This window comes from Bombina bombina, chromosome 3 (genome assembly GCF_027579735.1).
Source record: "Bombina bombina isolate aBomBom1 chromosome 3, aBomBom1.pri, whole genome shotgun sequence".
In the NCBI taxonomy this organism is placed as follows: domain Eukaryota; kingdom Metazoa; phylum Chordata; class Amphibia; order Anura; family Bombinatoridae; genus Bombina; species Bombina bombina.
In genome coordinates this window covers 49,007,168-49,030,814 of record NC_069501.1, presented here as the reverse complement: position 1 = coordinate 49,030,814, position 23,647 = coordinate 49,007,168, and the positions used below count along the sequence as shown (strand labels likewise).

The 23,647-nt window shown below is 46.0% G+C and overlaps 1 protein-coding gene across 1 annotated transcript in view; it reads right to left on the bottom strand.

The window, feature by feature from the left end:
- Nucleotides 1-23,647, bottom strand: part of ZDHHC23 (zinc finger DHHC-type palmitoyltransferase 23) — a 76,145-nt gene that overhangs the window by 30,226 nt on the left and 22,272 nt on the right. The window lies entirely within an intron of this gene.

The following is a 23,647-nucleotide window of genomic DNA, read 5'->3' as shown; positions in this document are numbered from 1 at the left end:
GTGCCATGCCTGTGAGTTACTGTGTACCTGTCCTTGTGTGTGTGCCTATCTGACACAAGATGCCATATCTGATCTGTGCCATGCCTGGTAATTACTGTGTACCTGTCCTTGTGAGTGTGTGCCTATCTGACACAAGATGCCATATCTGATCTGTGCCATGCCTGGGGTTACTGTGTACCTGTCCTTGTGTGAGTGTGTCCCTACCTGACACAATATGCCATATCTGATCTGTGCCATGCCTGGGGTTACTGTGTACCTGTCCTTGTGTGAGTGTGTGCCTATCTGACACAATATGCCATATCTGATCTGTGCCATGCCTGGGGTTACTGTGTACGTGTGTGCCTATCCTTGCTATGCCTGGTGTGAGTGAATGAGTGTCCTTGCCATGTTTGGCAATACACTGCTGTGTCTGGTCTGGGCATACATCATATGCCAAGCCTGCTGTGAAGTGTGTGCCTGTTCTTGTGTCCAGTCTGTACGTGCATCATATGCCGTGCCTGCTGTATGCCTTTTCTTGCTGTATCTGGTCTGTATGTACATCATGTGCCATGCCTGCTGTGAGTGTGTGCCTGTTCTTGCTGTGCCTGGTCTTTGTGTACATCATGTACCATGCCTGCTGTGAGTGTGTGCCTGTTCTTGCTGTGCCTGGTCTTTGTGTACATCATGTGCCATTCCTGCTGTGAGTGTGTGCCTGTTCTTTGTGTACATCATGTGCCATTCCTGCTGTGAGTGTGTGCCTGTTCTTGCTGTGCCTGGTCTTTGTGTACATCATGTACCATGCCTGCTGTGAGTGTGTGCCTGTTCTTGCTGTGTCTGGTCTTTGTGTACATCATGTGCCATTCCTGCTGTGAGTGTGTGCCTGTTCTTGCTGTGCCTGGTCTTTGTGTACATCATGTACCATGCCTGCTGTGAGTGTGTGCCTGTTCTTGCTGTGTCTGGTCTTTGTGTACATCATGTACCATGCCTGCTGTGAGCGTGTGCCTGTTCTTGCTGTGTCTGGTCTTTGTGTACATCATGTGCCATGCCTTCTGTGAGTGTGTGCTTGTTCTTGCTGTCTGGTCTGTGTGCCATGCCTGTTGTGTCTGGTCTGTGTGCCATGCCTGCTGTGAGTGTGTGCCTGTTTGCTGTGTCTGGTCTGTATGTACATCATGTGCCAAGCCTGCTGTAAATGTGTGTGCCTTTTCTTGCTGTGTCTGGTCTGTGTTTACATCATGTGCCATGCCTGCTGTGAGTGTGTGCCTGTTCTTGCTGTCTGGTCTGTGTGCCATGCCTGCTGTGAGTGTGTGCCTGTTCTTGCTGTATCTGGTATGTGTTTACATCATGTGCCATGCCTGCTGCTGTGAGTGTGTGCCTGTTCTTGCCGTGTCTGGTCTGTGTTTACATCATGTGCCAAGCCAGCTGTGAGTGTGTGCCTGTTCTTGCTGTGTCTTGACCGTGCGCACATCACGTGCCATGCCTGCTGTGAGTGTGTGCCTGTTCTTGCTGTGTCTTGACTGTGCACACATCACGTGCCATGCCTGCTGTGAGTGTGTGCCTGTTCTTGCTGTCTGGTCTGTGGGCCATGCCTGCTGTGTCTGGTCTGTGTGCCATGCCTGCTGTGTGTGCCTGTTTTTGCTGTGTCTGATTTGTGTGTACATCATGTGCCAAGCCTGCTGTAAATGTGTGTGCCTTTTCTTGCTGTGTCTGGTCTGTGTTTACATCATGTGCCATGCCGGCTGCTGTGTGTGCCTTTTCTTCTGTCCAGACTGTGCGCACATCATGTACCATGCCTGCTGTTAGTGTGTGCCTGTTTTTGCTGTGTCTGTTCTGTGTGCCATGCCTGCTGTGTCTGGTCTTTGTGCCATGCCTGCTGTGAGTGTGTAACTGTTCTTGCTGCGTCTTGACTGTGCGCACATCATGTGCCAAGCCTGCTGTGACTGTGTGCCTGTTCTTGTGTGAGTGTGTGCCTATCTGACACAAGATGCCATATCTGATCTGTGCCATGCCTGTGAGTTACTGTGTACCTGTCCTTGTGTGTGTGCCTATCTGACACAAGATGCCATATCTGATCTGTGCCATGCCTGGGAGTTACTGTGTACCTGTCCTTGTGCGAGTGTGTCCCTACCTGACACAATATGCCATATCTGATCTGTGCCATGCCTGGGGTTACTGTGTACCTGTCCTTGTGTGAGTGTGTGCCTATCCTTGCTATGACTGGTGTGAGTGAATGAGTGTCCTTGCCATGTTTGGCAATACACTGCTGTGTCTGGTCTGGGCATACATCATATGCCAAGCCTGCTGTGAAGTGTGTGCCTGTTCTTGTGTCCAGTCTGTACGTGCATCATATGCCGTGCCTGCTGTATGCCTTTTCTTGCTGTATCTGGTCTGTATGTACATCATGTGCCATGCCTGCTGTGAGTGTATAATATTCAAAAACAGAAAAAACAGAGCTCAGGAAAAATATATATGTAAATCAGCATTTATTACATAAAAGCAGCATAAAAATAAAATACTTGCAAGTACAGACTGGGTGGTATGACACGTTTCGGCCTAAGCCGTCATCAGATACCTAGATAGCAACTGGCACTTGTATCCAAGCCTGCTGTAAATGTGTGTGCCTTTTCTTGCTGTGTCTGGTCTGTGTTTACATCATGTGCCTGCTGCTGTGTGTGCCTTTTCTTCTGTCCAGACTGTGCGCACATCATGTACCATGCCTGCTGTTAGTGTGTGCCTGTTTTTGCTGTGTCTGGTCTGTGTGCCATGCCTGCTGTGTCTGGTCTGTGTGCCATGCCTGCTGTGAGTGTGTGCCTGTTCTTGCTGTGTCTGGTCTTTGTGTACATCATGTGCCATGCCTGCTGTGTCTGGTCTGTGTGCCATGCCTGCTGTGAGTGTGTGCCTGTTCTTGCTGTGTCTTGACTGTGCGCACATCATGTGCCAAGCCTGCTGTGACTGTGTGCCTGTTCTTGCTGTGTCTGGTGTGTGTGTACATCATGTGCCATGCCTGCTGTGAGTGTGTGTCTGTTATTGCTGTGTCTGGTCCGTGTGTACATCATGTGCCATGCCTGCTGTGAGTGTGTGCCTGTTCTTGCTGTGTCTGGTCTGTGTGTACATCATGTGCCATGCCTGCTGTGAGTGTGTGCCTGTTCTTGCTGTGTCTGGTCTGTGTGTACATCATGTGCCATGCCTGCTGTGAGTGTGTGCCTGTTCTTGCTGTGTCTGGTGTGTGTGTACATCATGTGCCATGCCTGCTGTGAGTGTGTGCCTGTTCTTGCTGTGTCTGGTGTGTGTGTACATCATGTGCCATGCCTGCTGTGAGTGTGTGACTGTTCTTGCTGTGTCTGGTCTGTGTGTACATCATGTCCCATGCCTGCTGTGAGTGTGTGCCTGTTCTTGCTGTGTCTGGTCTGTGTGTACATCATGTGCCATGCCTGCTGTGAGTGTGTGCCTGTTCTTGCTGTGTCTGGTCTGTGTTTACATCATGTGCCATGCCTGCTGTGAGTGTGTGCCTGTTCTTGCTGTGTCTGGTCTTTGTGTACATCATGTACCATGCCGGCTGTGAGTGTGTGCCTGTTTTTGCTGTGTCTGGTCTGTGTGTACATCATGTGCCATGCCTGCTGTGAGTGTGTGCCTGTTCTTGCTGTGTCTGGTCTTTGTGTACATCATGTGCCATGCCTGCTGTGAGTGTGTGCCTGTTCTTGCTGTGTCTGGTCTGTGTGTACATCATGTGCCATGCCTGCTGTGAGTGTGTGCCTGTTCTTGCTGTGTCTGGTCTGTGTGTACATCATGTGCCATGCCTGCTGTGAGTGTGTGCCTGTTCTTGCTGTGTCTGGTGTGTGTGTACATCATGTGCCCTGCCTGCTGTGAGTGTGTGCCTGATCTTGCTGTGTCTTGACTGTGCGCACATCATGTGCCATGCCTGCTGTGAGTGTGTGCCTGTTCTTGCTGTGTCTGGTGTGTGTGTACATCATGTGACATGCCTGCTGTGAGTGTGTGCCTGTTCTTGCTGTGTCTGGTGTGTGTGTACATCATGTGCCAAGCCTGCTGTAAATGTGTGTGCCTGTTCTTGCTGTGTCTGGTCTGTGTGTACATCATGTGCCATGCCTGCTGTGAGTGTGTGCCTGTTCTTGCTGTGTCTGTTCTGTATGTACATCATGTGCCATGCCTGCTGTGAATGCCAGTCCTTACAGTGTCTGGACACATTCTGTGCCATGTCTAGTGTGAGCATATAGCTATCCGTGTCATGGCTGATCTCTAGTGTACCTTTTACAAGCCGTCAGTGATAGCTTGTTGCTTGTAACAGTTGTGTACTACTAGCTGGAGCAACATGCAAGGGTTCTGGGCATAGCTGTTAAATCCCTACAAAGGCAAGCTCCTGCGCCAAACCCATGCAACACATGACCACTGATTGGCTGCTACAGTCAACAAGAAGCATTGGTTTAATAATAAAATGAGAGCATTTTGTTATCACGGTATATTGTTCCTTTAAGTTCCTTGTCATTGATACATTGTCTCGGTCTCCATGGTTGCTAGTATGTCTCTGTGCCAGTGTTAGTGTTTTCCTTTGTTCCTCTGCTCCTAGTTACTAAAATAATGTCACATAGTTGCTGTTTCCTTAATGCTGCCTATGCCCTACACACACGGTTTTCTTGTAACTCTATCCTTTATCACGCTGTTAATCTGTGTCATCCGTTCTTTTCATGATGTTGCATAGTCCCTTGTCACTGTCCCCTGTATAACAGCACACAGTTATTGTCACTATCCCCTGTATTACACAGTTACCTGCTGTCAGTGTCCCTCTATATTACAGTTACTTGCTGTCAGTGTCCACTGTATTACAGTCACCTGCTGCCACGTTCCCCTGTATTACAGTTACCTACTGCAACTCTTCCCTGTATTACACAGTCACTTGCTGACACTGTCCCCTGTATTACACAGTTACCTACTGCCACTGTCCCTCTGTATTACATAATGGATTGCTTTCACTGTCCCCTGTATTACACAGTCACCTGCTGACACTCTCCCCTGTATTATACAGTCACCTGCTGTAACTGTCCCCTGTATTACACAGTCACCTGCTGACACTCTCCCCTGTATTACACAGTCACCTGCTGCTACTGTCCCTCTGTATTACATAATGGATTGCTTTCACTGTCCCCTGTATTACACAGTGACCTGCTGCCACTCTCCCCTGTATTACACAGTTACCTGCTGTCACTGTCCCCTGTATTACACAGTCACCTGATGCCACTGTCTCTCTGTATTACACAGTCACCTGCTGCCACTCTCCCCTGTATTACACAGTTACCTGCTGTCACTGTCCCCTGTATTATACAGTCACCTGCTGTCACTGTCCCCTGTATTACACAGTTACCTGCTGTCACTGTCCCCTGTATTATACAGTCACCTGCTGTCACTGTCCCCTGTATTACACAGTCACCTGCTGTCACTCTCCCCTGTATTATACAGTCACCTGCTGTCACTCTCCCCTGTATTATACAGTCACCTGCTGTCACTGTCCCCTGTATTATACAGTCACCTGCTGTCGCTATCCCCTGTATTACACAGTCACCTGCTGCTACTGTCCCTCTGTATTACATAATGGATTCCTTTCACTGTCCCCTGTATTACACAGTCACCTGCTGCCACTCTCCCCTGTATTACACAGTTACCTGCTGTCACTGTTCCCTGTATTATACAGTCACCTGCTGCCACGTTCCCCTGTATTACAGTTACCTACTGCAACTCTCCCCTGTATTACACAGTTACCTACTGCCACTGTCCCTCTGTATTACATAATGGATTGCTTTCACTGTCCCCTGTATTACACAGTCACCTGCTGCCACTCTCCCCTGTATTACACAGTTACCTGCTGTCACTCTCCCCTGTATTACACAGTCACCTGCTGTCACTCTCCCCTATATTATACAGTCACCTACTGTCACTCTCCCCTGTATTATACAGTCACCTGCTGTCACTCTCCCCTGTATTACACAGTCACCTGCTGTCACTATCCCCTGTATTATACAGTCACCTGCTGACACTCTCCCCTGTATTATACAGTCACCTGCTGACACTGTCCCCTGTATTACACAGTCACCTGCTGTTACTCTCCCCTGTATTACACAGTCACCTGCTGTCACTGTCCCCTGTATTACACAGTCACCTGCTGTCACTCTCCCCTGTATTACACAGTCACCTGCTGTCACTCTCCCCTGTATTACACAGTCACCTGCTGCCACTCTCCCCTGTATTATACAGTCACCTGCTGTCACTCTCCCCTGTATTATACAGTCACCTGCTGTCACTCTCCCCTGTATTATACAGTCACCTGCTGTCACTGTATTATACAGTCACCTGCTGTCACTGTCCCCTGTATTACACAGTCACCTGCTGTCACTCTCCCCTGTATTACACAGTCACCTGCTGTCACTCTCCCCTGTATTACACAGTCACCTGCTGCCGCTCTCCCCTGTATTATACAGTCACCTGCTGCCACTCTCCCCTGTATTATACAGTCACCTGCTGTCACTGTATTATACAGTCACCTGCTGTCACTCTCCCCTGTATTACACAGTCACCTGCTGTCACTATCCCCTGTATTATACAGTCACCTGCTGACACTCTCCCCTGTATTATACAGTCACTTGCTGACACTCTCCCCTGTATTATACAGTCACCTGCTGACACTGTCCCCTGTATTATACAGTCACCTGCTGTCACTCTCCCCTGTATTACACAGTCACCTGCTGTCACTGTCCCCTGTATTACACAGTCACCTGCTGTCACTCTCCCCTGTATTACACAGTGACCTGCTGTCACTCTCCCCTGTATTATACAGTCACCTGCTGTCACTGTCTTCTGTATTATACAGTCACCTGCTGACACTCTCCCCTGTATTATACAGTCACCTGCTGCCGCTCTCCCCTGTATTATACAGTCACCTGCTGACACTGTCCCCTGTATTACACAGTCACCTGCTGTCACTGTCCCCTGTATTACACAGTCACCTGCTGTCACTCTCCCCTGTATTACACAGTCACCTGCTGTCACTCTCCCCTGTATTACACAGTCACCTGCTGCCACTCTCCCCTGTATTACACAGTCACCTGCTGCCACTCTCCCCTGTATTACACAGTCACCTGCTGTCACTCTCCCCTGTATTACACAGTCACCTGCTGTCACTCTCCCCTGTATTATACAGTCACCTGCTGTCACTCTCCCCTGTATTATACAGTCACCTGCTGTCACTGTCCCCTGTATTACACAGTCACCTGCTGTCACTCTCCCCTGTATTACACAGTCACCTGCTGCCACTCTCCCCTGTATTATACAGTCACCTGCTGACACTCTCCCCTGTATTATACAGTCACCTGCTGTCACTGTATTATACAGTCACCTGCTGTCACTCTCCCCTGTATTACACAGTCACCTGCTGTCACTATCCCCTGTATTATACAGTCACCTGCTGACACTCTCCCCTGTATTATACAGTCACTTGCTGACACTCTCCCCTGTATTATACAGTCACCTGCTGACACTCTCCCCTGTATTGTACAGTCACCTGCTGCCGCTCTCCCCTGTATTATACAGTCACCTGCTGACACTCTCCCCTGTATTACACAGTCACCTGCTGTCACTCTCCCCTGTATTACACAGTCACCTGCTGCCGCTCTCCCCTGTATTATACAGTCACCTGCTGTCACTCTCCCCTGTATTATACAGTCACCTGCTGACACTCTCCCCTGTATTATACAGTCACTTGCTGACACTCTCCCCTGTATTACACAGTCACCTGCTGTCACTCTCCCCTGTATTACACAGTCACCTGCTGTCACTGTCCCCTGTATTATACAGTCACCTGCTGTCACTCTCCCCTGTATTATACAGTCACCTGCTGACACTCTCCCCTGTATTATACAGTCACCTGCTGACACTCTCCCCTGTATTATACAGTCACCTGCTGACACTCTCCCCTGTATTATACAGTCACCTGCTGCCGCTCTCCCCTGTATTATACAGTCACCTGCTGCCGCTCTCCCCTGTATTATACAATCACCTGCTGACACCCTCCCCTGTATTATACAGTCACCTGCTGACACCCTCCCCTGTATTATACAGTCACCTGCTGACACCCTCCCCTGTATTATACAGTCACCTGCTGACACTGTCCCCTGTATTATACAGTCACCTGCTGACACCCTCCCCTGTATTATACAGTCACCTGCTGACACTCTCCCCTATATTATACAGTCACCTGCTGTCACTGTATTATACAGTCACCTGCTGTCACTCTCCCCTGTATTACACAGTCACCTGCTGTCACTATCCCCTGTATTATACAGTCACCTGCTGACACTCTCCCCTGTATTATACAGTCACTTGCTGTCACTCTCCCCTGTATTACACAGTCACCTGCTGTCACTGTCCCCTGTATTACACAGTGACCTGCTGTCACTCTCCCCTGTATTACACAGTGACCTGCTGTCACTCTCCCCTGTATTACACAGTGACCTGCTGTCACTGACCCCTGTATTACACAGTCACCTGCTGTCACTGTCTTCTGTATTATACAATCACCTGCTGACACTCTCCCCTGTATTATACAGTCACTTGCTGACACTGTCCCCTGTATTACACAGTCACCTGCTGTTACTCTCCCCTGTATTACACAGTCACCTGCTGTCACTGTCCCCTGCATTACACAGTCCCCTGCTGTCACTCTACCCTGTATTTTACAGTCACCTGCTGTCACTCTCCCCTGTATTATACAGTCACCTGCTGTCGCTGTATTATACAGTCACCTGCTGTCACTGTCCCCTGTATTACACAGTCACCTGCTGTCACTCTCCCCTGTATTACACAGTCACCTGCTGTCACTCTCCCCTGTATTACACAGTCACCTGCTGCCGCTCTCCCCTGTATTATACAGTCACCTGCTGACACTCTCCCCTGTATTACACAGTCACCTGCTGTCACTCTCCCCTGTATTACACAGTCACCTGCTGCCGCTCTCCCCTGTATTATACAGTCACCTGCTGACACTCTCCCCTGTATTATACAGTCACCTGCTGACACTCTCCCCTGTATTATACAGTCACCTGCTGTCACTCTCCCCTGTATTACACAGTCACCTGCTGTCACTATCCCCTGTATTATACAGTCACCTGCTGACACTCTCCCCTGTATTATACAGTCACTTGCTGACACTCTCCCCTGTATTATACAGTCACCTGCTGACACTGTCCCCTGTATTATACAGTCACCTGCTGTCACTCTCCCCTGTATTACACAGTCACCTGCTGTCACTGTCCCCTGTATTACACAGTCACCTGCTGTCACTCTCCCCTGTATTACACAGTGACCTGCTGTCACTCTCCCCTGTATTATACAGTCACCTGCTGTCACTGACCCCTGTATTATACAGTCACCTGCTGTCACTCTCCCCTTTATTATACAGTCACCTGCTGTCACTCTCCCCTGTATTATATAGTCACCTGCTGTCACTCTCCCCTGTATTATACAGTCACCTGCTGTCACTGTATTATACAGTCTCCTGCTGTCACTCTCCCCTGTATTACACAGTCACCTGCTGTCACTCTCCCCTGTATTACACAGTCACCTGCTGCCGCTCTCCCCTGTATTACACAGTCACATGCTATAACTGTCTTCTGTATTATTGAGTCACCTGCTGTCACTGTCCCTTGTATTACAGTCACCTGCTGTCACTGACCCCTGTATTATAGTTACCTACTGCCACTTTCTCCTGTATTACACAGTCACCTGCTGCCACTCTCCCCTGTATAATACAGTCACCTGCTGCCACTCTCCCCTGTATTATACAGTCACCTGCTGCCACTCTCCCCTGTATTATACAGTCACTTGCTGACATTCTCCCCTGTATTATACAGTCACCTGCTGTCACTCTCCCCTGTATTATACAGTCACCTGCTGACACTCTCCCCTGTATTACACAGTCACCTGCTGTCACTCTCCCCTGTATTACACAGTCACCTGCTGTCACTGTCCCCTGTATTACACAGTCACCTGCTGTCACTCTCCCCTGTATTATACAGTCACCTGCTGTCACTCTCCCCTGTATTATACAGTCACCTGCTGTCACTCTCCCCTGTATTATACAGTCACCTGCTGACACTCTCCCCTGTATTATACAGTCACCTGCTGCCGCTCTCCCCTGTATTATACAGTCACCTGCTGCCGCTCTCCCCTGTATTATACAGTCACCTGCTGACACCCTCCCCTGTATTATACAGTCACCTGCTGACACCCTCCCCTGTATTATACAGTCACCTGCTGACACTGTCCCCTGTATTATACAGTCACCTGCTGACACTCTCCCCTGTATTATACAGTCACCTGCTGACACTCTCCCCTGTATTATACAGTCACTTGCTGTCACTCTCCCCTGTATTACACAGTCACCTGCTGTCACTGTCCCCTGTATTACACAGTGACCTGCTGTCACTCTCCCCTGTATTACACAGTGACCTGCTGTCACTCTCCCCTGTATTACACAGTGACCTGCTGTCACTCTCCCCTGTATTACACAGTGACCTGCTGTCACTCTCCCCTGTATTACACAGTGACCTGCTGTCACTCTCCCCTGTATTACACAGTGACCTGCTGTCACTGACCCCTGTATTACACAGTCACCTGCTGTCACTGACCCCTGTATTATAGTTACCTACTGCCACTTTCTCCTGTATTACACAGTCACCTGCTGCCACTCTCCCCTGTATTATACAGTCACCTGCTGCCACTCTCCCCTGTATTATACAGTCACCTGCTGCCACTCTCCCCTGTATTATACAGTCACTTGCTGACATTCTCCCCTGTATTATACAGTCACCTGCTGTCACTCTCCCCTGTATTATACAGTCACCTGCTGACACTCTCCCCTGTATTACACAGTCACCTGCTGTCACTCTCCCCTGTATTACACAGTCACCTGCTGTCACTGTCCCCTGTATTATACAGTCACCTGCTGTCACTCTCCCCTGTATTATACAGTCACCTGCTGTCACTCTCCCCTGTATTATACAGTCAATTGCTGACACTCTCCCCTGTATTATACAGTCACCTGCTGACACTCTCCCCTGTATTATACAGTCACCTGCTGCCGCTCTCCCCTGTATTATACAGTCACCTGCTGCCGCTCTCCCCTGTATTATACAGTCACCTGCTGACACCCTCCCCTGTATTATACAGTCACCTGCTGACACCCTCCCCTGTATTATACAGTCACCTGCTGACACTGTCCCCTGTATTATACAGTCACCTGCTGACACTGTCCCCTGTATTATACAGTCACCTGCTGACACTCTCCCCTGTATTATACAGTCACCTGCTGACACCCTCCCCTGTATTATACAGTCACCTGCTGACACTGTCCCCTGTATTATACAGTCACCTGCTGCCACCCTCCCCTGTATTATACAGTCACCTGCTGCCACCCTCCCCTGTATTATACAGTCACCTGCTGCCACTCTCCCCTGTATTATACAGTCACCTGCTGCCACTCTCCCCTGTATTATACAGTCACCTGCTGCCACTCTCCCCTGTATTATACAGTCACCTGCTGCCACTCTCCCCTGTATTATACAGTCACCTGCTGCCACTCTTCCCTGTATTACACAGTCACCTGCTGCCGCTCTCCCCTGTATTATACAGTCACCTGCTGACACTCTCCCCTGTATTATACAGTCACCTGCTGACACTCTCCCCTGTATTATACAGTCACCTGCTGTCACTCTCCCCTGTATTATACAGTCACCTGCTGTCACTCTCCCCTGTATTACACAGTTACTTGCTGTCACTCTCCCCTGTATTACACAGTTACTTGCTGTCACTCTCCCTTGTATTACACAGTTACTTGCTGTCACTCTTCCCTGTATTACACAGTTACTTGCTGCCACTGACCCTCTATATTACATAGTGAATTGCTGTCACTGCCCCCTGTATTACACAGTTACTTGCTGCCAGTCCCTTGTATTACACAATCACCTGCTGTCACTATCTTCTGTATTAAACAATCACCTGCTGTCACTGTCCCCTGCATTACACAGTTACTTGCTGCCAGTCCCCTGTATTACACAATCACCTGCTGTCACTATCTTCTGTATTAAACAATCACCTGCTGTCACTGTCCCCTGCATTACACAGTTACTTGCTGCCAGTCCCTTGTATTACACAATCAAATGCTGTCACTATCTTCTGTATTACACAGTCACCTGCTGTCACTGTCCCCTGTATTACACAGTCACCTGCTGTCACTCTCCCCTGTATTATACAGTCACCTGCTGTCACTCTCCCCTGTATTATACAGTCACCTGCTGTCACTGTATTATACAGTCACCTGCTGTCACTCTCCCCTGTATTATACAGTCACCTGCTGTCACTCTCCCCTGTATTATACAGTCACCTGCTGTCACTGTATTATACAGTCACCTGCTGTCACTCTTCCCTGTATCACACAGTTACTTACTGTCACTGCCCCCTGTATTACACAGTTACTTACTGTCACTGTCCCCTGTATTACATAGTGAATTACTGTCCCTGTATCACAGTTACTTACTGTCACTGCCCCCTGTATTACACAGTTACTTACTGTCACTGCCCTCTGTATTACATAGTGAATTACTGACCCTGTATCACACAGTTACTTACTGTCACTGTCCCCTGTATTACATAGTGAATTACTGTCCCTGTATCACACAGTTACTTACTGTCACTGCCCCCTGTATTACATAGTGAATTACTGTCCCTGTATCACACAGTTACTTACTGTCACTGCCCCCTGTATTACATAGTGAATTACTGTCCCTGTATCACACAGTTACTTACTGTCACTGTCCCCTGTATCACACAGTTACTTACTGTCACTGCCCCCTGTATTACATAGTGAATTACTGTCCCTGTATCACACAGTTACTTACTGTCACTGTCCCCTGTATTACATAGTGAATAACTGTCCCTGTATCACACAGTTACTTACTGTCACTGTCCCCTGTATTACATAGTGAATTACTGTCCCTGTATCACACAGTTACTTACTGTCACTGCCCCCTGTATTACATAGTGAATTACTGTCCCTGTATCACACAGTTACTTACTGTCACTGCCCCCTGTATTACATAGTGAATTACTGTCCCTGTATCACACAGTTACTTACTGTCACTGCCCCCTGTATCACACAGTTACTTACTGTCACTGCCCCCTGTATTACATATTGAATTACTGTCCCTGTATCACACAGTTACTTACTGTCACTGTCCCCTGTATTACATAGTGAATTGTTGCCACTGTCACCTGTATCACACAGTTACTTACTGTCACTGTCCCCTGTATTACATAGTGAATTACTGTCCCTGTATCACACAGTTACTTACTGTCACTGCCCCCTGTATTACATAGTGAATTACTGTCACTGTATCACACAGTTACTTACTGTCACTGCCCCCTGTATTACATAGTGAATTACTGTCCCTGTATCACAGTTACTTACTGTCACTGCCCCCTGTATTACATAGTGAATTACTGTCCCTGTATCACACAGTTACTTACTGTCACTGTCCCCTGTATTACACAGTTAATTACTGTCACTGCCCCCTGTATTACTGTCCCAGTATCACACAGTTACTTACTGCCACTGTCCCCTGTATTACATAGTGAATTACTGTCCCTGTATCACACAGTTACTTACTGCCACTGTCCCCTGTATTACATAGTGAATTACTGTCCCTGTATCACACAGTTACTTACTGTCACTGCCCCCTGTATTACATAGTGAATTACTGTCCCTGTATCACACAGTTACTTACTGTCACTGCCCCCTGTATTACACAATTACTAACTGCCACTGTCCCCTGTATTACATAGTGAATTACTGTCCCTGTATCACACAGTTACTTACTGTCACTGCCCCCTGTATTACATAGTGAATTACTGTCACTGTATTACACAGTTACTTACTGCCACTGTCCCCTGTATTACATAGTGAATTACTGTCCCTGTATCACACAGCTACTTACTGTCACTGCCCCCTGTATTACATAGTGAATTACTGTCCCTGTATCACACAGCTACTTACTGCCACTGTCCCCTGTATTACACAGTTAATTACTGTCACTGCCCCCTGTATTACTGTCCCTGTATCACACAGTTACTTACTGCCACTGTCCCCTGTATTACATAATGAATTACTGTCCCTGTATCACACAGTTACTTACTGTCACTGCCCCCTGTATTACATAGCGAATTACTGTCACTGCCCCCTGTATTACATAGTGAATTACTGTCCCTGTATCACACAGTTACTTACTGTCACTGCCCCCTGTATTACATAGTGAATTACTGTCCCTGTATCACACAGTTACTTACTGTCACTGCCCCCTGTATTACACAATTACTTACTGCCACTGTCCCCTGTATTACATAGTGAATTACTGTCCCTGTATCACACAGTTACTTACTGTCACTGCCCCCTGTATTACACAATTACTAACTGCCACTGTCCCCTGTATTACATAGTGAATTACTGTCCCTGTATCACACAGTTACTTACTGCCACTGCCCCCTGTATTACATAGTGAATTACTGTCCCCTGTATTACATAGTGAATTACTGTCACTGTATCACACAGTTACTTACTGTCACTGTCCCCTGTATTACATAGTGAATTACTGTCCCTGTATCACACAGTAACTTACTGTCACTTCCCCCTGTATTACATAGTGAATTACTGTCCCTGTATCACACAGTTACTTACTGTCACTGACCCCTGTATCACACAGTTACTTACTGTCACTGCCCCCTGTATTACATAGTGAATTACTGTCCCTGTATCACACAGTTACTTACTGTCACTGACCCCTGTATCACAGTTACTTACTGCCACTGTCCCCTGTATTACATAGTGAATTACTGTCCCTGTATCACACAGTTACTTACTGTCACTGCCCCCTATATTACATAGTGAATTACTGTCCCTGCATCACACTGTTACTTACTGTCACTGCCCCCTGTATTACTTAGTGAATTACTGTCCCTGTATCACACAGTTACTTACTGTCACTGACCCCTGTATCACACAGTTACTTACTGTCACTGCCCCCTGTATTACACAGTTACTTACTGTCACTGCCCCCTGTATTACATAGTGAATTACTGTCCCTGTATCACACAGTTACTTACTGTCACTGCCCCCTGTATTACACAATTACTTACTGCCACTGTCCCCTGTATTACATAGTGAATTACTGTCCCTGTATCACACAGTTACTTACTGTCACTGCCCCCTGTATTACACAATTACTTACTGTCACTGCCCCCTGTATTACATAGTGAATTACTGTCACTGTATTACACAGTTACTTACTGCCACTGTCCCCTGTATTACATAGTGAATTACTGTCCCTGTATCACACAGCTACTTACTGTCACTGCCCCCTGTATTACATAGTGAATTACTGTCCCTGTATCACACAGTTACTTACTGTCACTGCCCCCTTTATTACATAGTGAATTACTGTCCCTGTATCACACAGCTACTTACTGCCACTGTCCCCTGTATTACACAGTTAATTACTGTCACTGCCCCCTGTATTACTGTCCCTGTATCACACAGTTACTTACTGCCACTGTCCCCTGTATTACATAGTGAATTACTGTCCCTGTATCACACAGTTACTTACTGTCACTGCCCCCTGTATTACATAGTGAATTACTGTCCCTGTATCACACAGTTACTTACTGCCACTGTCCCCTGTATTACATAATGAATTACTGTCCCTGTATCACACAGTTACTTACTGTCACTGACCCTGTATTACATAGTGAATTACTGTCCCTGTATCACACAGTTACTTACTGTCACTGCCCCCTGTATTACACAGTTACTTACTGTCACTGCCCCCTGTATTACATAGTGAATTACTGTCCCTGTATCACACAGTTACTTACTGCCACTGCCCCCTGTATTACATAGTGAATTACTGTCCCTGTATCACACAGTTACTTACTGTCACTGCCCCCTGTATTACACAATTACTTACTGCCACTGTCCCCTGTATTACATAGTGAATTACTGTCCCTGTATCACACAGTTACTTACTGTCACTGCCCCCTGTATTACACAGTTACTTACTGCCACTGTCCCCTGTATTACATAGTGAATTACTGTCCCTGTATCACACAGTTACTTACTGCCACTGCCCCCTGTATTACATAGTGAATTACTGTCCCTGTATCACACAGTTACTTACTGTCCCCTGTATTACATAGTGAATTACTGTCACTGTATCACACAGTTACTTACTGTCACTGTCCCCTGTATTACATAGTGAATTACTGTCCCTGTATCGCACAGTTACTTACTGTCACTGCCCCCTGTATTACATAGTGAATTACTGTCCCTGTATCACACAGTTACTTACTGTCCCTGTATCACACAGTTACTTACTTTCCCTGTATCACACAGTTACTTACTGTCACTGCCCCCTGTATTCCATAGTGAATTACTGTCCCTGTATCACACAGTTACTTACTGTCACTGTCCCCTGTATTACATAGTGAATTACTGTCCCTGTATCACACAGTTACTTACTGTCACTGCCCCCTGTATTACATAGTGAATTACTGTCCCTGTATCACACAGTTACTTACTGTCACTGCCCCCTGTATTACATAGTGAATTACTGTCCCTGTATCACACAGTTACTTACTGTCACTGCCCCCTGTATTACATAGTGAATTACTGTCCCTGTATCACACAGTTACTTACTGTCACTGCCCCCTGTATTACATAGTGAATTACTGTCCCTGTATCACACAGTTACTTACTGTCACTGCCCCCTGTATTACATAGTGAATTACTGTCCCTGTATCACACAGTTACTTACTGTCACTGCCCCCTGTATTACATAGTGAATTACTGTCCCTGTATCACACAGTTACTTACTGTCACTGCCCCCTGTATTACATAGTGAATTACTGTCCCTGTATCACCCAGTTACTTACTGTCACTGTCCCCTGTATCACACAGTTACTTACTGTCACTGTCCCCTGTATCACACAGTTACTTACTGTCACTGCCCCCTGTATTACACAGTTACTTACTGTCACTGTCCCCTGTATCACACAGTTACTTACTGTCACTGCCCCCTGTATTACATAGTGAATTACTGTCCCTGTATCTCACAGTTACTTACTGTCACTGCCCCCTGTATTACATAGTGAATTACTGTCCCTGTATCACCCAGTTACTTACTGTCACTGTCCCCTGTATCACACAGTTACTTACTGTCACTGTCCCCTGTATCACACAGTTACTTACTATCACTGCCCCCTGTATCACACAGTTACTTACTGTCACTGCCCCCTGTATTACATAGTGAATTACTGTCCCTGTATCAAACAGTTACTTACTGTCACTGCCCCCTGTATTACATAGTGAATTACTGTCCCTGTATCACACAGTTACTTACTGTCACTGCCCCCTGTATCACACAGTTACTTACTGTCACTGTCCCCTGTATTACATAGTGAATTACTGTCCCTGTATCACACAGTTACTTACTGTCACTGCCCCCTGTATTACATAGTGAATTACTGTCCCTGTATCACACAGTTACTTACTGTCACTGCCCCCTGTATCACACAGTTACTTACTGTCACTGCCCCCTGTATCACACAGTTACTTACTGTCACTGCCCCCTGTATTACATAGTGAATTACTGTCCCTGTATCACACAGTTACTTACTGTCACTGCCCCCTGTATCACACAGTTACTTACTGTCACTGTCCCCTGTATTACAAAGTGAATTACTGTCCCTGTATCACACAGTTACTTACTGTCACTGTCCCCTGTATTACATAGTGAATTGTTGCCACTGTCACCTGTATCACACAGTTACTTACTGTCACTGTCCCCTGTATTACATAGTGAATTGCTGCCACTGTCCCCTGTATCACACAGTTACTTACTGTCACTGCCCCCTGTATTACATAGTGAATTACTGTCCCTGTATCACACAGTTACTTACTGTCACTGCCCCCTGTATTACATAGTGAATTACTGTCCCTGTATCACACAGTTACTTACTGTCACTGCCCCCTGTATTACATAGTGAATTACTGTCCCTGTATCACACAGTTACTTACTGTCACTTCCCCCTGTATTACATAGTGAATTACTGTCCCTGTATCACACAGTTACTTACTGTCACTGCCCCCTGTATTACATAGTGAATTACTGTCCCTGTATCACACAGTTACTTACTGTCACTGACCCCTGTATCACACAGTTACGTACTGTCACTGTCCCCTGTATTACATAGTGAATTGTTGCCACTGTATCACACAGTTACTTACTGTCACTGACCCCTGTATCACACAGTTACTTACTGTCACTGTCCCCTGTATTACATAGTGAATTACTGTCCCTGTATCACACAGTTACTTACTGTCACTGTCCCCTGTATTACATAGTGAATTACTGTCCCTGTATCACACAGTTACTTACTGTCACTGACCCCTGTATCACACAGTTACTTACTGTCACTGCCCCCTGTATTACATAGTGAATTACTGTCCCTGTATCACACAGTTACTTACTGTCACTGACCCCTGTATCACAGTTACTTACTGCCACTGTCCCCTGTATTACATAGTGAATTACTGTCCCTGTATCACACAGTTACTTACTGTCACTGTCCCCTGTATTACATAGTGAATTACTGTCACTGTCCCCTGTATTACATAGTGAATTACTGTCACTGTATCACAAAATTACTTACTGTCACTGCCCCCTGTATTACATAGTGAATTACTTTCACTGTATCACACAGTTACTTACTGTCCCCTGTATTACATAGTGAATTACTGTCCCTGTATCACACAGTTACTTACTGTCACTGCCCCCTGTTTTACATAGTGCAATACTGTCACTGTATCACACAGTTACTTACTGTCACTGTCCCCTGTATTACATAGTGAAATACTGTCACTGTATCACACAGTTACTTACTGTCACTGTCCCCTGTATTACATAGTGAATTACTGTCCCTGTATCACACAGTTACTTACTGTCACTGCCCCCTGTATTACATAGTGAATTACTGTCCCTGTATCACACAGCTACTTACTGTCACTGCCCCCTGTATTACATAGTGAATTACTGTCCCTGTATCACACAGTTACTTACTGTCACTGTCCCCTGTATTACATAGTGAATTACTGTCCCTGTATTACACAGTTACTTACTGTCACTGTCCCCTGTATTACATAGTGAAATACTGTCACTGTATCACACAGTTACTTACTGTCACTGTCCCCTGTATTACATAGTGAATTGCTGTCCCTGTATCACCCAGTTACTTACTGTCACTGTCCCCTGTATCACACAGTTACTTACTGTCACTGTCCCCTGTATCACACAGTTACTTACTGTCACTGCCCCCTGTATTACATAGTGAATTACTGTCCCTGTATCAAACAGTTACTTACTGTCACTGCCCCCTGTATTACATAGTAAATTACTGTCCCTGTATCACACAGTTACTTACTGTCACTGCCCCCTGTATTACACAGTTACTTACTGTCACTGCCCCCTGTATTACATAGTGAATTACTGTCCCTGTATCACACAGTTACTTACTGTCACTGCCCCCTGTATTACATAGTGAATTACTGTCCCTGTATCACACAGTTACTTACTGTCACTGCCCCCTGTATCACACAGTTACTTACTGTCACTGTCCCCTGTATTTCATAGTGAATTACTGTCCCTGTATCACACAGTTACTTACTGTCACTGCCCCCTGTATTACATAGTGAATTACTGTCCTGTATCACACAGTTACTTACTGTCACTGCCCCCTGTATCACACAGTTACTTACTGTCACTGCCCCCTGTATTACATAGTGAATTACTGTCCCTGTATCACACAGTTACTTACTGTCACTGCCCCCTGTATCACACAGTTACTTACTGTCACTGCCCCCTGTATCACACAGTTACTTACTGTCACTGTCCCCTGTATTACATAGTGAATTACTGTCCCTGTATCACACAGTTACTTACTGTCACTGCCCCCTGTATCACACAGTTACTTACTGTCACTGTCCCCTGTATTACAAAGTGAATTACTGTCCCTGTATCACACAGTTACTTACTGTCACTACCCCCTGTATTACATAGTGAATTACTGTCCCTGTATCACACAGTTACTTACTGTCACTGTCCCCTGTATTACATAGTGAATTGTTGCCACTGTCACCTGTATCACACAGTTACTTACTGTCACTGTCCCCTGTATTACATAGTGAATTGCTGCCACTGTCCCCTGTATCACACAGTTACTTACTGTCACTGCCCCCTGTATTACATAGTGAATTACTGTCCCTGTATCACACAGTAACTTACTGTCACTGTCCCCTGTATTACATAGTGAATTACTGTCCCTGTATCACACAGTTACTTACTGTCACTGCCCCCTGTATTACATAGTGAATAACTGTCCCTGTATCACACAGTTACTTACTGTCACTGCCCCCTGTATTACATAGTGAATTACTGTCCCTGTATCACACAGTTACTTACTGTCACTGACCCCTGTATCACACAGTTACGTACTGTCACTGTCCCCTGTATTACATAGTGAATTGTTGCCACTGTATCACACAGTTACTTACTGTCACTGACCCCTGTATCACACAGTTACTTACTGTCACTGTCCCCTGTATTACATAGTGAATTACTGTCCCTGTATCACACAGTTACTTACTGTCACTGTCCCCTGTATTACATAGTGAATTACTGTCCCTGTATCACACAGTTACTTACTGTCACTGACCCCTGTATCACACAGTTACTTACTGTCACTGCCCCCTGTATTACATAGTGAATTACTGTCCCTGTATCACACAGTTACTTACTGTCACTGACCCCTGTATCACAGTTACTTACTGCCACTGTCCCCTGTATTACATAGTGAATTACTGTCCCTGTATCACACAGTTACTTACTGTCACTGTCCCCTGTATTACATAGTGAATTACTGTCACTGTCCCCTGTATTACATAGTGAATTACTGTCACTGTATCACACAGTTACTTACTGTCACTGCCCCCTGTATTACATAGTGAATTACTGTCACTGTATCACACAGTTACTTACTGTCCCCTGTATTACATAGTGAATTACTGTCACTGTATCACACAGTTACTTACTGTCACTGCCCCCTGTATTACATAGTGAATAACTGTCCCTGTATCACACAGTTACTTACTGTCACTTCCCCCTGTATTACATAGTGAAATACTGTCCCTGTATCACACAGTTACTTACTGTCACTGTCCCCTGTATTACATAGTGAATTACTGTCCCTGTATCACACAGCTACTTACTGTCACTGCCCCCTGTATTACATAGTGAAATACTGTCACTGTATCACACAGTTACTTACTGTCACTGTCCCCTGTATTACATAGTGAAATACTGTCACTGTAATCACACAGTTACTTACTGTCACTGTCCCCTGTATTACATAGTGAATTACTGTCCCTGTATCACACAGTTACTTACTGTCACTGCCCCCTGTATTACATAGTGAATTACTGTCCCTGTATCACACAGCTACTTACTGTCACTGTCCCCTGTATTACATAGTGAAATACTGTCACTGTATCACACAGTTACTTACTGTCACTGTCCCCTGTATTACATAGTGAATTGCTGTCCCTGTATCACCCAGTTACTTACTGTCACTGCCCCCCTGTATCACACAGTTACTTACTGTCACTGTCCCCTGTATCACACAGTTACTTACTGTCACTGCCCCCTGTATTACATAGTGAATTACTGTCCCTGTATCAAACAGTTACTTACTGTCACTGCCCCCTGTATTACATAGTAAATTACTGTCCCTGTATCACACAGTTACTTACTGTCACTGCCCCCTGTATTACACAGTTACTTACTGTCACTGCCCCCTGTATTACATAGTGAATTACTGTCCCTGTATCACACAGTTACTTACTGTCACTGCCCCCTGTATTACATAGTGAATTACTGTCCCTGTATCACACAGTTACTTACTGTCACTGCCCCCCTGTATCACACAGTTACTTACTGTCACTGTCCCCTGTATTTCATAGTGAATTACTGTCCCTGTATCACACAGTTACTTACTGTCACTGCCCCCTGTATTACATAGTGAATTACTGTCCCTGTATCACACAGTTACTTACTGTCACTGTCCCCTGTATCACACAGTTACTTACTGTCACTGCCCCCTGTATTACATAGTGAATTACTGTCCCTGTATCACACAGTTTCTTACTGTCACTGTCCCCTGTATTACATAGTGAATAACTGTCCCTGTATCACACAGTTACTTACTGTCACTGTCCCCTGTATTACATAGTGAATTACTGTCCCTGTATCACACAGTTACTTACTGTCACTGCCCCCTGTATTACATAGTGAATTACTGTCCCTGTATCACACAGTTACTTACTGTCACTGCCCCCTGTATTACATAGTGAATTACTGTCCCTGTATCACACAGTTACTTACTGTCACTGCCCCCTGTATCACACAGTTACTTACTGTCACTGCCCCCTGTATTACATATTGAATTACTGTCCCTGTATCACACAGTTACTTACTGTCACTGTCCCCTGTATTACATAGTGAATTGTTGCCACTGTCACCTGTATCACACAGTTACTTACTGTCACTGTCCCCTGTATTACATAGTGAATTACTGTCCCTGTATCACACAGTTACTTACTGTCACTGCCCCCTGTATTACATAGTGAATTACTGTCACTGTATCACACAGTTACTTACTGTCACTGCCCCCTGTATTACATAGTGAATTACTGTCCCTGTATCACAGTTACTTACTGTCACTGCCCCCTGTATTACATAGTGAATTACTGTCCCTGTATCACACAGTTACTTACTGTCACTGTCCCCTGTATTACACAGTTAATTACTGTCACTGCCCCCTGTATTACTGTCCCTGTATCACACAGTTACTTACTGCCACTGTCCCCTGTATTACATAGTGAATTACTGTCCCTGTATCACACAGTTACTTACTGCCACTGTCCCCTGTATTACATAGTGAATTACTGTCCCTGTATCACACAGTTACTTACTGTCACTGCCCCCCTGTATTACATAGTGAATTACTGTCCCTGTATCACACAGTTACTTACTGTCACTGCCCCCTGTATTACACAATTACTTACTGCCACTGTCCCCTGTATTACATAGTGAATTACTGTCCCTGTATCACACAGTTACTTACTGTCACTGCCCCCCTGTATTACATAGTGAATTACTGTCACTGTATTACACAGTTACTTACTGCCACTGTCCCCTGTATTACATAGTGAATTACCTGTCCCTGTATCACACAGCTACTTACTGTCACTGCCCCCCTGTAGTTACATAGTGAATTACTGTCCCTGTATCACACAGCTACTTACTGCCACTGTCCCCTGTATTACACAGTTAATTACTGTCACTGCCCCCCTGTATTACTGTCCCTGTATCACACAGTTACTTACTGCCACTGTCCCCTGTATTACATAATGAATTACTGGTCCCTGTATCACACAGTTTACTATACTGTCACT